We start from the raw sequence: 18,727 nt of genomic DNA on the forward strand, positions 1-18,727 counted from the left end.
CAGAATAATCTAAGAAAATAGAGTTTTCTCTTTAAAATCTCATTTTAACAATGCTAAGAAAACTAAACTCCTTTAAAAGTTATCATTGGTGTTTATTTAAACAAAATTTTCTCTGAGCTGAAGATACGCCCTTGAGGTGAAAATATTTTTCTTTGCCAAAACCTTGAGGAAGTTATAATTGACTAATAATTCTCTGCTTTGAGAAAAAACACAACCATCAATATCAGGAGCATGTGTAATCTTTATAGCTTTTTTTTTGGAGTATAGTTGCTTTACAATGTTGTGTTAGTTTCTACCGTACAGCAAAGTGAATCAGCTATACGTATACATATATCCCCTCTTTTTTGGATTTCCTTCCCATGTAGGTCACTGCAGAGCATTGAGTTCCCTGTGCTTTACAGTAGGTTCTCATTAGTTATCTATTTTATACATAGTATCAATAGTGTATATATGTCAATCCCCATCTCCCAATTCATCTCACCTCCTCCTTCCCCCTTGGTATCCATACGTTTGTTCTCTACGTTTGTGCCTCTATTTCTACTTTGCAAATAAGATCATCTATACCATTTTTTAGATTCCACATATATGCGTTAGTATACGATATTTTTCTCTTTCTGACTTAACTTCACTCTGTATGACAGTCTCTAAGTCCAACCACTTCTCTACAAATGACCCAATTTCGTTCCTTTTAATGGCTGAGTAATATTCCATTGTATATATGTACCACATCTTCTTTATCCATTCCTCTGTTGATGGACATTTAGGTTGCTTCCATGTTCTGGCTATTGTAAATAGTGCTGCAATGAACATTGGGGTACATGACTCTTTTTGAATTATGGTTTTCTCTGGTATATGCCCAGGAGTGGGATTGCTGGGTCGTATGGCAGTTCTATTTTTAGTTTTTTAAGGACCCTCCATACTGTTCTCCATAGTGGTTGTATCAATTTACATTCCCACCAACTGTGCAAGAGGGTTCCCTTTTCTCCACACCCTCTCCAGCATTTATTGTTTCTAGATTTTTTGATGATGGCCATTCTGACCAGTATGAGGTGATACCTCATTGTAGTTTTGATTTGCATTTCTCTAATAATTAGTGATGTTGAGCATCTTTTCATGTGTTTGTTGGCCATCTATATGTCTTCTTTGGAGAAATATCTGTTTAGGTCTTCTGCCCATTTTTGGATTGGGTTGTTTGTTTTTTCAATATTGAGCTGCATGAGCTGTTTGTGTATTTTGGAGAATAATCCTTTGTCAGTTGCTTTGTTTGCAAATATTTTCTCCCATTCTGAGGGTTGTCTTTTCATCTTGTTTATGGTTTCCTTATCATTACAACTTTCATTGTAAAATAGTGGATTGATTTTTAACCAAATTTTAGGATACTATTATTTTGGAGTCCTTTCTTTATTGCATTCTTTCTGGAAGAAAAACTCATAGTTCCACTTTGATGAGTAGGGCTTATGTTATGTTTTGCTTCAGAGAGAGTGATCTTTCATAGAGGTATGGTGGCTGTGGAGAGGTGTTGTTTAGATCTTTCTTCTGGTAAGAACTTGCTATTCACCTGAAAGAAGTACAGTTAACTGACAGCTTCTAGTTTTGGCACCATCAGGATCCACCTCAGCTTTCAGGCCAAGATAATGGTTTTCCTAGGCAGTCCCTGATCCACGAGTGTGCAGGTTGGAGGTACTGGGTCTGGTCATTTCTGCCCAACATGGGACTCCCCTTAAGGGTACTTATTGGTCTGGAGCTCCAGATTCATTGCTCTGGGTTGGCTATGACTTTTTCAGATATGCGTTGAAGTCTGAAATCTTTCCATGACCAATTCAGCTTCCCTGTCTTTTAGCTTCACAGGCCTGAATCCCTCCACACCTCCACAAATTCCTCACACTCCTAACTCTCAGTGTTTGCTTCTCATTGGACTCAACTGACATAATAACATCCCCCTAAGATATTCAATATATGCTTGTTGAATATCTCCCATCCCATATGTCAAGTAATGTGCTAGATGCTGGGAATACAAACGTCGTTTAAACATGATTTCCATCCTAAGCAGCTCACGAGCTAACTGAGGAGAGAGCACAATAAATAAGAAATGCAAGGGAGCCAACATAAGCATGGATTCATAACTATGGAGTTTTGTTTTTCAATTGCTGCATAACAGATCTCCACAGACTTAGCAAACTTAAAACAGAATCCAGTTCTATCAGTTAGATATCTGGGCAGGCTTATTTGGATTCTCTGCTTAGGGTCTCACAAGGCCAAAAATCAAGGTATCAGCCAGTCTGGGCTCTTATATGGAGGGTCTAGGGAATAATCCACTTTCAGGTCCATTCAAGTTTCTGGCAGAATCTAGTTCCTTATGGTTGTAGTACTGAAGTTCCTGTTTCCTTGTTGGCTGTCAGTCACGGGCCTCTCCTGTATTCCTCATCATGTGGCCCCTTCCATCTTCAGGTCAGCAATGGTCTATTGAATTCTTCTCATGCTTGGAATCTTTCTAACTTCCTCTTCTGCTACCAGCCAGAGAAAGCTCTGCCTTTAAAGGGCTCATATATCCTACCTGGATAATCTCCCCTTTGATTAACTCATGGTCAACTAATTAGTAATCTTAATTACATCTGTAAAATCCCTTTTATTAATTGACATAATCAGAGCTTGAATGAATTCTCATCACATTCATGGTCCTGGGAATTGGACAGAAAAATTTGGGGGGACTATTTTAGGGTTCTACCTACCACAGGAGTGTAGAGGGAAGGGTTCATGATAGTGAAGCGAGGAGTGGAAAACTTCCAGGGTGAGATGATGGCTGAGCTGAATTTTTAAAGAGTAATAATAAGGTCAAATGGGGGCAATTTTAGCCAAGAATTGAAGATTTGAAGTAGTGTATTATGAGCCAGCATACATAAGTAGGACTGTTGCTTAAGAACACTGGTCCAAAGTTCCAAGAAACTAAGCTTCGGAATTAGGTTTTATTGTTGGAAAACCATCATAGGGTGTTAAGCAGGTGATTGGCATGTGTGTTAAAGAGTGACTTGGCAGCAGTATAGACAGGAAATATTATAGTGTAATGCTGGAGCCAGAGTGATCAACTAGAAGCTGTGAACATTGTCCATCTGAGACAGTGATTGTCTGAATCAGAACATTGGTAGTAGGATGGGGAAGAGAAGGACTTTCATAATGTAGGAGGTAAATTTTGTAGCACTCAGTGATGGACTGCATGTGGAAAATGCCAGAGGCAAAGCAGCCTAGGATGACTTTTGGTTTAGGTAACAGGAAGCGGAGCTTGTCTAAATTGATTAGCATGAGAGCAGGGCAGGCTGACTGAAGGGAGGTGGGAGCGGTGGGATGACGATGAATTCAGTATTTGAAATGTTGAATCTGAAGGAGTTGTGGAGCATCCGTATCATCAACTTTTCTCTCTCTACTGGATCAGTACAAAACATGCTCTTCTAATTCCCATTAAAAATAAAACAAGAAGTCTTCCCTGAATCTCTCATAGCCCTCTTGCTACCGGCTTGTACTTTTCCCTGCTCTTCCAATAGCTAAACTTGTTTCACATATCTCCTTGCATTCACTTTCTTTTCACTTTTCAGCTCTTCTCTAGTTTTGCTTCCCACCCAACCACTCTATCAAAACTGCTTTTTCAAGGTCAGAGATGGCTTTCGTGTTGCCAAACCAAATGGACATTTTTGTCTCCTCAGTTTACTCAATGCCCCAGCAGTATTTGATGTAGTTGACCTGCTACTTAAATCCACAAATTGACTTAGCAGTACCAGCTGCAGACCTAGAGAGTGAGAAATAATAATCATGCATGAAGTTCATCACAGCAAAATGAAAATAATACTGAAATGAACAATGCAAGCCATTTATTTAAGACATGTTCTCTTTGTGTTTTCTACTCAGCAAGTTAAAATAGTAGACTGGGCAGTTCAAAACTGCATGCTTCAAAATTGTTTATTTCTTCCTTAGAAGAATATCTTCTTACATCAAAAGTTAAAGCCTTTGCCTATGCTTTGATCTTGTCCCCTCACAGGTCTTCTTAAACAGGCCTGAAGAGGTAAAAAAACTTTACCGAGATTTAAAAACAAGCAGGTAACAAAAAATGTTTAACAAGATTTCAGAGGCAAAGAGAGAGGTGAGATTGAAACTGGTTTTGAGGCTAAGCCAGCCACTTTTTTCATTATTCCACAGCTTTCATTTTCACTTTTCATTTCACCTTAAACTTCATGTAAAATATTAAAATACCAAATTTCTATTCATTCATTTAAGTTATTATGAAATATTATAGACATGTAGAATTTTTTAAAAGATATGTGCATGGAACATGCATGTTCTCACTATCTATTTAAGAAATAAATAATTTAAAAAATAATTAAATCATGTTTACTTCCCAGTAAAGGAAACCATTAATTCAGTTTTAATGTGTATCAATTTACTCAATGATAAATTGAGTAAATCATCTATTTCTTTATATTTTTGCTCAATATATATGTAGCCCTATGTAGTACGTAGTTTCATTTTGCATATTTTCATTTCTGTATAAATGGAGTCATTGAGTATGTAGGTTTTTGTTCCAAATATTTGTGGTTTATCCATATTGAGTATTCACTAGCTGTGAATTCATTTTCATTGTTGTTTAATATTTTAATGTATGATTATGTCAAAATTCATTAGCTTATTCTTTTAATAGACATTTAAGTTGTTAATTAATTTTGCTGTTATTTTTTGGAAATATCTACTTATGAATATGTGTGATCATTTATCTGGTTATATACTTATAAGTATGCCTTCTGAGTAGGAGGTATAATCTCTTCAGAATCGCTAGATATCGCTAATTGCTCTAAAAGTAGTTGTCTTTATTGGTGGAATGTAAAATTCTCATTTATTATTCTTGCCAAAGCAGTATTTTCAGAGATGCGAAGTAATATCTAAAGTTGGTTTTCATTTTTACCTCCTTCTTTCCTAACTTGGTTGAACATCTATTTGTATTTAAAATTTAGTAGTTGATTTTTCTTTTCTTTCAATGGCCTGTTTGTATCTTGTGACATTTTACATTGGATTTGTGTTCTTTTTCCTTATTGGTTTTCATGAGTCCTTCATATATTTGGGCAAATAAATGTGGTAGGTATTATTACATGCTTACTTAATATCCATGTACTCTTCTTTGTTACTAACAACTGATTTTGTCTGTGGCAGTAATGAGCCCAACTGAAAATATTCCATTTCCCAATCACCATTGCAGCGACAGGTAGCCGTTTGATACAGTTCTCATAGATCAGGTGTTAGTGGAAATGCAAGAGAAGGGCTTCCCATTCAGAAGAAAAAAGCAAAGCCTCCGAAGCTGAAAGCAATATGCTCTCTGCCTTTTGCCTTTTTCTTCCAAATGGATGTGAGGCCTTTAACGATACAGCTGTCTTGAAGCCATGAGACAACAGCATGAGGATATATGTCCTGATAATGGTGAGAAGAAAGATGGAAATGCCTAGATCTCTGATGGTATCTTTGAGTCAATTGCAAACCCTTCTACCTTCAAACTTCTTGTTGCACAAGACTAACGTGTTTAAGTAACTAGTATAGTGTTGTATTTTGGCTTTGTTTTTTGTTTTAATTCACCATATGTTTTGCAAATATTTCCTTTCTGTGAATTTCTTTTGACACTTCATGTCTCTTAAAAAGTGTTTTAAACTTTAGCATAGTAGGTTTTTTGTTAGATATTCTTTATCACATTGAGGAAGTTTCCCTCTGTTTCTAGTTTACTGAGAGTTTTTGTCATGAATGGTTGTTGAGTTCTGTCAAATGCTTTTTCTGCATCTATTGATATGATCATGTGATTTCTTTTTCTGTTTATGTGATGGATTACATTAATTGATTTTCTCATGTTGAACCAGTCTTACATACCTGAGATAAATTTTACTTGGTTGTGGTATATAATTTTTTTGTATTTTTTTGGATTTGACTTGCTAATATTTTGTTGAGGATTTTTACATCTATATTCATGAGAGGAATTGGCCAGTAGTTTTCTTTTCTTGGAATGACTGTGTCTGGTTTTGGTATTAGGGTAATTCTGGCCTCATAGAATGAGTTAGAAAATATTCCCTCTCCTTCTATCCTCTGAAAGACATTGTAGAGAATTGTATTTATTTCCTTAGGTGTTTGGTAGAATTCACCAGTGAATCCATCTGGGCCTGGTGCTTTCTACTTTGGAAGATTATTAATTATTGATTCAATTTTTAAAATAGATTGTCTAGAGTTTTTAATCACAAATGAATGATGGGATTTTTGCCAGAGTCATCTGCATTTATCGAGATGCATTTTTCCTTTTATCTATTATTTTGTTAATTACATTAATATATTTTTTAATGTTAAACATTCTGCTTCTCTGTGCTTAATGAGTTGACTTGATAATATTTTATTTAGAATGTCTGTATCCATCTCCATCAAAAATATCGGGCTAAAATTTAATCTTGTGTTGGTGTCTATGTCTAATTTTTTAATCAAAATTTTCTCACCACATAAAATATGTTGTAGAGTAGTGTATCTATTTTTCTTCCATGGGAGAGTGCACTTTGGTAGACTGGACCACTGTCCTTTTCTATGAGAATATTAATTACACCTTTGCCTGTTATCATTTGATTAGCACTGTCTCCTCATGGGAGTATTCCTTGTTCATTAGCATAGTGATTGGACATATGATTTATATGAGAACTAATTATGCTTTTACTTGATTATCCAAGTGTCTGAAAAAATCTTAGCTTTAAATCTTGCTTCTTCCTTTTTTTTTTTTTAACATCTTTATTGGAGTATAATTGCTTTACAAGGGTGTGTAAGTTTCTGCTTTATAACAAAGTGAATCAGCTATACATGTACATATATCCCCATATCTCCTCCCTCTTGCATCTCCCTCCCATCCTCCCTATCCCACCCTTCTAGGTGGTCACAAAGCACTGAGCTGATCTCCCTGTGCTATGTGGCTGCTTCCCACTAGCTATCTATTTTACATTTGGTAGTGTATGTATGTCCATGCCACTATCTCACTTTGTCCCAGCTTACCCATCCCCCTCCCTGTGTCCTCAAGTCCATTCTCTATGTCTGCGTCTTTATTCCTGTCCTGCTCCTAGGTTCTTCAGAACCATTGCCTTTTTTTTTTTATTCTAGATTCCATATATATGTGTTAGTGTACAGTATTTGTTTTTCTCTTTCTGACTTACTTCACTCTGCATGACAGACTCTAGGTCCATCTACCTCACTACTAATAGTTCAATATCGTTTCTTTTTATGGCTGAGTAATATTCCACTGTATATATGTGCCACATCTTCTTTATCCATTCATCTGTCAGTGGACACTTAGGTTGCTTCCATGTCCTGGCTCTTGTAAATAGAGCTACAATGAACATTGTGGTATATGACTCTTTTTGAATTATGGTTTTCTCAGGGTATATGCCCAGTAGTGGGACTGCTGGGTCGTATGGTAGTTCTATTTTTAGTTTTTTAAGGAAACTCCATACTGTTCTCCATAGTGGCTGTATCAATTTACATTCCCACCAACAGTGCAAGGGGTTCCCTTTTCTCCACACCCTCACCGGCATTTATTGTTTGTAGATTTTTTTTGATGATGGCCATTATGACTGGTGTGAGGTGATACCTCATTGTAGTTTTGATTTGCATTTCTCTAATGATTAGTGATGTTGAGCATGCTTTCATGTGTTTGTTGACAATCTGTATATCTTCTTTGGAGAAATGTCTATTTAGGTCTTTTGCCCATTTTTGGATTGGGTTGTTTGTTTTTTTGATATTGAGCTGCATGAGCTGCTTGTAAATTTTGGAGATTCATCCTTTGTCAGTTGCTTCATTGGCAAATATTTTCTCGCATTCTGAGGGTTGTCTTTTCATCTTGGTTATGGTTTCCTTTGCTGTGCAAAAGCTTTTAAGTTTCATTAGGTCCCATTTGTTTATTTTTGTTTTTATTACATTTCTCTAGGAGGTGGGTCAAACAGGATCTTGCTGTGATGTATGTCATAGAGTGTTCTGCCTATGTTTTCCTCTAAGAGTTTGATAGTGTCTGGCCTTACATTTAGGTCTTTAATCCATTTTGAGTTTATTTTTGTGTACAGTGTTAGGGAGTGTTCTAATTTCATTCTTTTACATGTAGCTGTCCAGTTTTCCCAGCACCACTTATTGAAGAGGCTGTCTTTTCTCCACTGTATATTCTTGCCTCCTTTATCAAAACTAAGGTGACCATATGTGCATGGGTTTATCTCTGTGCTTTCTATCCTGTTCCATTGATCTATATTTCTTTTTTTGTGCCAGTACCATATTGTCTTGATTACTGTAGCTTTGTAATATAGTCTGAAGTCTGGGAGCCTGATTGCTCCAGCTCCGTTTTTCTTTCTCAAGATTGCTTTGGCTATTTGGGGTCTTTTGTGTTTCCATACAAGTTGTGAAATTTTTTGTTCTAATTCTGTGAAAAATGCCATTGGTAGTTTGATAGGGATTGCATTGAATCTGTAGATTGCTTTGGGTAGTATAGTCATTTTCACAATGTTGATTCTTACAATCCAAAATCTTGCTTCTTCTTCACGTACTCTTCCTTCTTCTAGTGCTGTAAGTTGGTGTTTTTACACTTGATCACTCAATGCTTTTAAAAATGCATAACCTAAAAGTTGAGAGTTATGTTTTATTCAGTGGGACTTTCTGAGGACTTCAAGCAGGTCTGAGGGACCGCTTTGAAGATGTAAGGGAGTAACCAGGATATAAAGGAGTTTTTGCAACAAAGACCAGGTAGTCGGAACATCAAAAGATTACTGTTGAAGAAAACCAGACATCTCAAGTTATTGAATTTAGTGCTTTTCTATGTATGGTAACATGCAAAAATATGGGCTCATTGAAATCATTCCTTTGGTATGCACCTCAGCTATCTGGGGCCACTATCCTGTGCTTTCTCGTCCTGAGTCTCATCAGGGGCGGCTGTAATATGGTAGCTTGATGGCTGCAGCACCCTTTGTTTGTTTACTGATATGACAGGTAACATTTTTTCCTTCACACTTTTAAACTATCTCTAATATTTGCCATAACTTTATCTTTCTGTACTGTACTTTAGGAAATTACATTAGATCATTCTTTAGTTCAGTTAACTAATTCTTTCTTTTCCTGTGTCTAATCTGCCCTTTATCCTATACTTTATGTTTTTAATTGCAATGAAATATATTATATTTAATTTCTAAAGTAGTGTTTGGTTCCTGTTCTAAATATGTCTGTTCTCTTTTTATACTATATTATTATAATTCATGTTTTCAACTATCTTTTATGTCTATCATTTTAAGCATAATTATGTTATGATAATTTTTATGATAGCTTAAATATTTGACACCCTTGAGTTCTAAACCTGTTGTGATTATTTCTGCTTACTCATGGTTGTTAATTTCCTCATGTGTTTTGAAACTGTGGGTTGTGAGCAAATGTTTGAAGAGTTGCTGTTTTCCAGGATAATCCTATACCACCTAAGTTTTTTAGATTGCCTTTCCTTTTTTTAAATAAACTCCTAGGGTGCTTAAACACCAGGTCCATTTTAACTGAATTTCTCAGCTTAGTTTTCCTGGATCATGTGCACAAAGTAAATTCACACACAAACTCACATAAAATCAGGCTCTTGGTTATAATTACAAGGAAAGGTTTTTTTAGTCTGCAATTAGAGTAAAGACCAACCCAAATATATTTTGTTATCTTCCTTCTTTTTTAGTCAAACTGTCTTCTGAGAATGTAGTCCTTTGTGTTTTGTGCTAGTCTAAATCAGGAATATTCACTTTGTGGGTTCAAGACAGAATGTCTTGTCCTCTGGGTGGCTATTAGAATGCAAGGCAATAAGTAACACAGAATGTAAATGACCATGGTAGCCACAGGTTAAGTGCCCACTTCCAACACCGGTTTTCAACATATTTTTCTTTTTTAGCTTGTGGAGTTTCCATTATTTTCTGGCAGAGTGAAATATGCATTGAAAACTATTGTTAAAATTTATTCATTATGTTTCCTTTCTTTATGGGGGACGACGTTTTTGAGGTTGTCTCATATAAATTACCCCAGAAATGATAGTTTTCTTTCATTCTTAAACTCTTTGCATTCTGAATTCCTGCCCTCACCTCAGTTCTTGTAAATTTTCTTAAAACTCTCATAAATATCAATGTAATGACCTTCTCTGAATGCCCACCAGCTCATAATTTCTCCTTGACTTTTCTCTTGCATTTCTGACCTCTTTTCTTATGCACTTCTTGTAATAGTACTACTCTTTCCTAAGTTGCCTACAATCTAAACTTCAAAATTATATAACATTGTGATATCACCATTTTTGTCTCATAAAGAACAATAGTCAAAATTAAGTTTTGCAATTTAATGTGAAAAGGATGCCTTATACACATTAAATTCTCATTACTTTCTGCATTGGCCTAGGATTGCATAACTAGTGAGTGGTGGGAACAGAACTTATAAATAAACATATAACTCTTCTAAAATCTAAGTCCTTTGTACTTTAAACATGCTTATTCCATTATATTATACTTATATTGGCTTTGAAAATTTCTCTCTGAGACTGTCTTCTAACAGAAAGTCAAAGACAGTGTTCAGCTCCCTTCCAGGGTATGTTTACATATAGCTGTACTAAACTCCATCATGCTCACTCTGCATATATGGGAAAGTTCTTTTCAGACATAGAGTTATAGAGTTATAGTTAGAGTACTAAATTACACTCAGGACCCCACTGGAACTGATATACCGTGTTAAATATAGAATATGCGTTATATTTTTTGTACTGCATTAACTTATCTATCATGATTAGAGAAACTCTGGTATTTTTTACTTCTAAAGAAGATGTCATAAGTACTGAGAGTTATATCCATGTGGATGTTTAAAGTTGCTATTACCACATGATTTTAATTAATTTTGCAGAATATGCATACCAGTGAATTACTATTTTTTTTATTTCAGCACAATTGGAAATTAAAAAATAACTGATAGAAAAATAAGTCAGAAAAAGTGAGATCCTCACATCTGTGGAGACATTGTTTCCAACTGTTGGCATGTGTCTCCAAGTAATTCATTGGCTTTAGACTGTAAGATCTTTTCCTCATTATAGGTGGATCCTAAAAATTTGCTTTGTTTAATCTGATGTTTCTCAAATAAAATTGCATATATCCATTGCCAGGGAATGTTAGATAATCCACATATCCTAAAATATTGGAAACATTGAAATTTGGCTTTTTATTTCAATATTAGTTTGTCAATTTAAGAATATTCTGGATTACCCAAAGGTCATATTAAAACTGAGTATTCCCAAATGATTTTAGTTATTAATTTAGTGTTATTTTTGTGATTTTATTCAACGTAAGTGGTTACCATAATTGATAATGTATTAAGCATATCCGCAGTTATCTTATCATCTCTTAATGTTAAAATGATTACTATCTGTCACTATATTCACGTTTGAATTTTTGTCATAAGGATCTACTTTGGATCCTTATATCAAAAGTGTGATATCTGACACAGTTTTCATGTTTGACTTTTTAACAGTTACAGATGAATTTATAGCTATACATTTCTATTGAAAACATTTTCATACATTGAAACTTTAAATTATTAAGCTACGTAAAAACTGGGATCTGATATTATGAAAGAACTTTGAGGTAGAGTAATGTACCACTTGTAGTGGACTGAGAAGAGGAAAGCAGAGGTTGACTTAAAATGCAAATGCAATGTTTGCACCTAGTAAAGGTGAAGTGATATCACAAAGGAACAGAGGCTATATGATAGTTTAAATAGACAAAAGTGGCGAGGAGTTTGTGCCATCACAACACCACTAGATTGCTGAAACTCAACTAACTTACACTACAGCATTCAGTACCATATTTATATTGTGAATTTTAATTTAGCGTCAACAAAATATCATTCATCCCGTTAATGCTGTCACTCTGAATTTTTATTTTCTTAAATTTTTTAGTATTTGATATAAATGCTTGGTTTTATGGTTGAAAGAGTATTAGGCACATGAGAGATTTATATTGTTGTATGTTTGTATGTATTTAAGCAAGTTAAAAATAATTTATTAATTCACTGCTGGTCCATAATATATCTTTTCTTTTATATGGATCTCTCCTGTTCTCTCGGTGGAGGCATTGGCTTTAACCCTAATCATTCACACAACAGTTTTAAAGGAAAAAACAGACACATTCTAAAGACCTACTATGATCTATTTTTGAAATGCTATGATAGGTTTCCCAGTATCAGAATTTAGAGCAATTCATTATCACAGATAGTTGATCAAAGCTTAGAGCAATGATCCGCTGAAACAATATTAGGAAAAATATAAAGCTAACCCTTGAACTCTGAAACTTTTTTGAAATACTTAATTATGAGTCCACTCTATGTATGTAACACATTTCCTCATTGATGTACAATTGAAAGCAAATTGAAACAAGCTTGAAAATAGCTAGAAATTAAGTAGATTGATCCAATATAGATAATTTAACCTCCTCCTCAAGGAGAGTAAAAAGTAATAAAAATTTTGGGGTCTCTACTTATCAACATTTAGTTCTTTTATTTATTCTTTGTTTCATGGAGTTCTGGTAATTTACCACTGATCTTTAGGCCAGTGATCCACTTTTGCCATGAGTTAATAGGAAGTGATAGAGGTTAAAAAGCCCCCCAACTACGCAGCTTTCTCCCTTAGTGGATTTGGGAAGCTCAAGTTTCTTCCCATGATTGTTCAATTACACTTTCACATCTGCTTAAATTCTTGTACTGGATATAGAAATGAGTAAAGTAGCTCTCTAGTTAGACTATTCATCTGATGCCAGGTTTTCACTAACAATAACTCAGTGACTCTTGGCAGAAGTTTCACAGTGGGCCTAAGATGCTCTATTTGGTGCACAAATCCATATAGTTGGTATTTATAACATTAGTGTCACCTGCTCTTGAACAGTACTTCCCTTTTCTTCCCTACCATCCCTCTCTCTTTCCCCGCTCCTCCCAACCCGTACCACAAATCCACGCTCCAACTCTAGGTTCAAAAAGTACTGAATATTTAGTTCAAATGGTAAAATTAAGTTATCATTATCTCTCTTTTTCCCTATACCTCACTGATGAGGACTACTGAAGCTTGAGAGGCAGGTACTTGTCAGAGGTATGGAAAGTATGTATGAACTTAGAGATGTATCCGTGGAATTTGTTGCCCCCAGTTACAAAGGAGATATTTAGAAAGGCTCCTATCCCAACAATTATGCAGAAAAAGTCTAGTCAAGTGTCTTGAGTATTCAGAGGAATTTTCTAGTATTTGATTCTGCTGTCCTCTGTGAATAACTTAAATGCTCTGGTTGAATAAGTAAATTGGCCAGTATTTGATTCTTAAGGTTGGATTTTTAGATATATTCCTTTTTTTTTTCTTTAACTGAAAACAGTCACTCAAGAACAGTGGCATCTCACTTTGAAAGAAAGTTGGATCCTTGCTTCTTCAGACACAAAACATTTTATGGGATTTTTGCAATTTTTCAAAATGTTTGAAAAATCTCTACTTGCAATATCTTAAAAGGCCACAAGTTGACAATATTGTTCCATGGAGGTCAGTTTCCATTACTGATGTTCCTTTTTTCACTGTTTCTGTCAGTCCAAATTTCTTTCTCTGCCTCTTTTCCTCTATCTGCCTGGGCCTGTCTTTCTTTCACTTTCTTTGCATTTTTTTCTCTGTGTTTCTCCCCGCAAAACTCCTGTTTCTTTATTGTTTTTTACTTTGTCACATTCCCTTTTTAAAAAATATTTATTTATTTATTTATTTATTTATTTATTTATTTATTTATTTATTTATTTATTTTCACCACTCCATGCAGCATGCTGGATCTTAGTTCCCTGACCAGGGATCGAACCCGCGTCCCCTGCAGTGGAAGTGTGGAGTCTTAACCACTGGACTGCCAGGGAAGTCTCACTTTCTCATACTCCTTTAACTGTCCATAATATAGAACTATATTTTAATATAAATATATGTGTACATATTTATTTAACGCATGCACATAGAAGTTTGAACAATTTAAAATAGCACCACATGTCAAGTAAAAAATTATTGCTAATTTTTTTTTCTATTGAGACAATATCTTGGGACTGCACATTCTATTCACATTTTCATTTGATGAGGAATTTACTCATGACTACTAACATTGATCTCTCATCACCTCCTGAGTTTTGCTACCAATATTATTGTTTTCAATTATTCTGTTTACTAAAAGACTTAAATCTTTATTTTTTGTTTCATCAACTTTAGAACTATTTCAAAATACATCACTATGAAATGGGACAAAATTAAGACTCCCTTATCACTGTCCATCTACCCCTCACAACCCTCACTATTCACTTTTGTATACCAACCATCTCATTTTTTACATATTTTTCAGTTTGTAACATTTATGTTCTATTAAGTAAGTAATTAATAGAATTCAGTTAAAAATTAATTTAAAATGCTTTGCTTATAGGTTGGTTTTAAAAATGGCAAATGAATAAAGGGCTCCTATAATTTAATGATTATATATAATCTACTACAGGATTAAATATTCTGAATAGATCTACAGAGAATGTGTGTAATCCTATATCATTTCAAAGAGAATGAGAATCTTGCAAGAGACAGGTCAGTGGATATTCAAGTACATGTTCAAAATCAAGTCATAATGAAAGATAAGCTCCAAACTGAGAGAATATACTTACAAATCACAAATCTGATAAAGGACTTAAGTCTGAAATATATGGAGCTCACTCAAAGCTCAATAGTCATAAGCCAAACAACCCAGTTTTAAAAATGAGCAAATAAGTAGTCAATTCACAAAAGAGCATACTGCGATGGAAATGAGCATATGAAAAAATGCTCCATGTTACTGGCCATTAGGAAAATGCAAATTAAAACCACAAGGAGATGCCACTACATACACAGTAAAATGGCTGAAAAACAAAACAAAACAAAATAAAGCAAACATGTAATCTAAAGTGCTGACAAGAATGTGGAGTAGCTGCAGTGTTCATACTTTGTTAGTAGGAAAGCAAAATAGCACAGCTACTTTGGAAAACAGTTTGGCAGTTTCTTATAAATCACGTATACACTTATTTTATGACTCAACAATCCCATTCTTAGGTATTTGCCCTAGAGAAACAAAAACTTATGTGCACACAAAACCTGTTTACAAGTGTTTATAGCAGCTATTTTCTTTTGCCCAAACCTAGAAATAATCCAAAGTTTTTCAATGAGTGAATAGATGAACTATGGCACATTGAAACACTGGAATACTCCTCAGCAGTGAAAAGGAATGAACTGTTGATACACACATCAACACAGATGGATCTTGAAGCCATTATGCTGTGTTAAAGAAGCCTGTTTCAAAAGTTACACACATACTGTATGATTGCATTTATATGACATCCTGGAAAAGGCAAAACTATCTAATGATCAAAAGATCAGTTGCTGCCAAAGGTTAGGCATAGGGAGATAGTGCAACTACAGAGGGGCAGCATTATAGAGATCTGGGGGTTGAGAGAACTGTTTTGTATCCTGATGGTAGTGGTATTAACATGTGTTAATACTCGAAGAACTGTACGTGGACAAAATGCCAATTTTACTCTGTTAAAAAATAAGGTAAAGTAAAATAAATCATACCATATATTAGTTTCTTCAGGTCTGGAGCACAACTTTCTTTTACAACATTTTCCCATAATTTTCTATTGCCTTTTAAATTTTTACCTTAAACTTAAAATAAAATATAACTATATAATACTGCAAATATCTTCCAGATTCTTAATAATATTATGTGTTATGTGGGATTTATTTTTTTCTTGAAAGCAGTCTTTGGGTCCTTGGCTTTAAAAAATTCTAATTTTGACTGAATACTTGATATGTGTCTATATTATCATCCAGCATTTCTTTACTTTTACACCCCTGAGTCAGTTGTGTTGTTTGCTGGATTTCAAGTCTTCTTTCTCAGAATACTTTTAAAAATTCCTAGGTTACCTCTTTAATTTTTTTTTTGAGAAAAGGTGCATAAGAGGTAAGAAATATATATCTTTGCATGTCTGAAAATATATTTTGCTTTCATGCTTGATGATAGTTAGGCTAGGTATAGAAATCAACATTCCTTGTAGATAGTGATGCTGATAACACGTCTGTTATCAATCTGATTGTCTTAATTTGAGTTCCTCATGAAAGCAGAATGTAAGGGAAAGGATTGGGTACAGGTAGTTTATTTCAGTGTCAATCCAAAGTATGAGAAGTGAGAGAAGGGGGAGAGTGAGATTGGTAAGGAAGAGAATTCAATACAAGGGTACTTTCTCAAAGGAGCTACTGAGGGCAACAGGGCTCAATTCCTTTAGCAGCTCCTGAAAAATGTTCATAATATTGCCCCGATTTTTCCACCTGCAGAACAAGAGGCTGGAGACTTAATATGCAGGCTATCACTCCTCATTGGTTGTTTCTTTCTAGGGGCATTAAGTTTCCCCTTACCACTGCCACTTGTTCTGTCAATTCTTCCAATTTCTTACAATGTTGGAGAAGATTTTGAGGCAAAATACAAAAGGATACACTCTTGATGTGGATGCTGTCGGCACTAGATAAGTTTGATCCCACAAAGAACTGTCTACTGCAGCTGAGAATGAAATCGCATGTGGATTGATGGGACGTGACCAGTGCACCAGAGTTCTCTGGTCCACTCCTTGCACTATAAAGGTTTCCTTATGTTCCACATTAAGTCCACTCTGTTTCTGATACTTCACGGTGATGACCAGCTGGAATCTTTACAAGATTTCATATTTAGTGTCTTTTTGAAACAAACTATAGTCCCCAGTGCAACCGCTGCTTCCAAGACTGTGATGGATATTCATTATCTCTTTCCTCTAGGACTCATTCTAGATTTTTCTCATCTTTGGCCAGCACTTCAGCTGGTCTAAATTGCTTGCCTGGTGATATAGCCAAAAGCTTAATCTCTGAAAAGTCAGTGTGATTACCCAGAACTTCTTCCCTCATTGCCGATTATCTAATGCTGGATAATAAGCCACTGCAAAATTTAGTGGCTTCAAATAACAATGCCTTATTATCTCTATGGTTCTTTGTGTTGACTAGGCTTAGCTGGGTGGTTCTTCTTTGGGATCTCGCCTATGGCTTCAGTCAGATAGAGGCTGGTGCTAGCATCATCAGAAGACTCAACTGACCTGGGTGTTCAAGATGGCTAAAACACATGGCTAGTAGTTACTGATTGTTGTCTGGATGTTCAGGTGGGGTTGTTGATTGGAGCATCTACATATTGCCTTTCCATTTGTCTTAAGCATCTCATATATGACAGCTGAGTTTCAAAAGTAAGTTTCCAAGAGACAGGAAGTGGAAACTGCCAATTTCCTGAGGCCATGACCTGGAACCCGGCATTGTGTAGCTTGCACTATATTTTATTAGTCAAAGCAATCACTGAGCCTACCCAAATCTTAAGGGGTTGGCCATAAACCCTACTCTTGGTGAGAGGATTGTCTTTTTCATAGAAATTACCCATGTTTGCAACTAAGTAATTTTCTTAGGCTGATTCTTGTGTAGATGTCCAAAGACAGATTTTCATTTCATTTTGTCCTGTTTCTCTCCCTTTCAGTCCAAGCTGATATCATTCTTTTAAAATCTTTGTGGACTTCCTGTGTATCAAATTATTATCCAGTGCTTTAGATTAGTGGTTCTGAGATGAAGATGATCTCCTCTCTGCCAGGTGACATTTAGAAGGTCTGGAAACAATTTTTATTGTCAAGAATGCAAGGAGGGTATAAAATAGATAACTCATAAGAACCTGCTGTACAAACAAATAAAATAAAATTCAAAAATAATGCAAGGAGGGATACTACTGGCAACTGCGTGGTAGAGGCCAGGAATGCTGCTAAACATCGCACAGTGCCTGGGACAAGAGAACAACCTCCTTCTGCCCCCTTAAACAGAGAACTATCTGGCACAAAATGTTAGTAGTGCCAACGTAGAGAAACTTGCTTTAGACAACAGCCACACTCATAATTCTTTTGGGGACAGGTCTTCTCTACTTTTGGTCCCCTGTGGGACAATGTCTTTAAGATTATTAGAAGCCTTTATGTTTACCACAGAGGGTCTACGAGGCCCTTTGTCTGAAATTGTCTTTCAGTTACCATCTTAGCTCTTTTTGAGGTTTATCAAGGAACTTACACTCCGACATGATTTGATCTTTGTTTTTAAGAAATTCACACTATAAGAATCTTTTCTGGAGGGACTGGAGATAAAAAACAGTCTTATTTTTGATCCCCCAAAGCTTGACCCTTTATGTTTAAGTTCTGCTAAAAAAAACACTTAAAGATTTTCTCCTTTATTTTATTTCTCTCTTCTTATATTTTATCACAGGCAGCTGAAAGAAGCCAGTTGAAGTTTGAAAGTTTGCCTTCAAATCTCCCCAGGCATCCACAATCCCACTGGGGACTCTTTCTAGTTTCCTCATTAATGCCGGTGACAGTGTTGCCAAATTGTCTACCACTACTTAAAAAATGCCCTTTTTCTTTGGCCTCCAATAACATTTTCCTCACTGTATTCAAACCTTCACTAACAACTTCCTCAAGGTCCTTTCAGGTTTCCCTAACAGCCTTCTGCAGACTTTTCCAGCTTCTGCCGATTGAATAGTCAGCAGGAAACCAATGCCAGGAAGGTTTAGGGTTTACTTCTTAGTAGTAAAGGTTA

The sequence above is a fragment of the Balaenoptera musculus genome, chromosome 4 (assembly GCF_009873245.2).
Source record: "Balaenoptera musculus isolate JJ_BM4_2016_0621 chromosome 4, mBalMus1.pri.v3, whole genome shotgun sequence".
Lineage (NCBI taxonomy): Eukaryota > Metazoa > Chordata > Mammalia > Artiodactyla > Balaenopteridae > Balaenoptera > Balaenoptera musculus.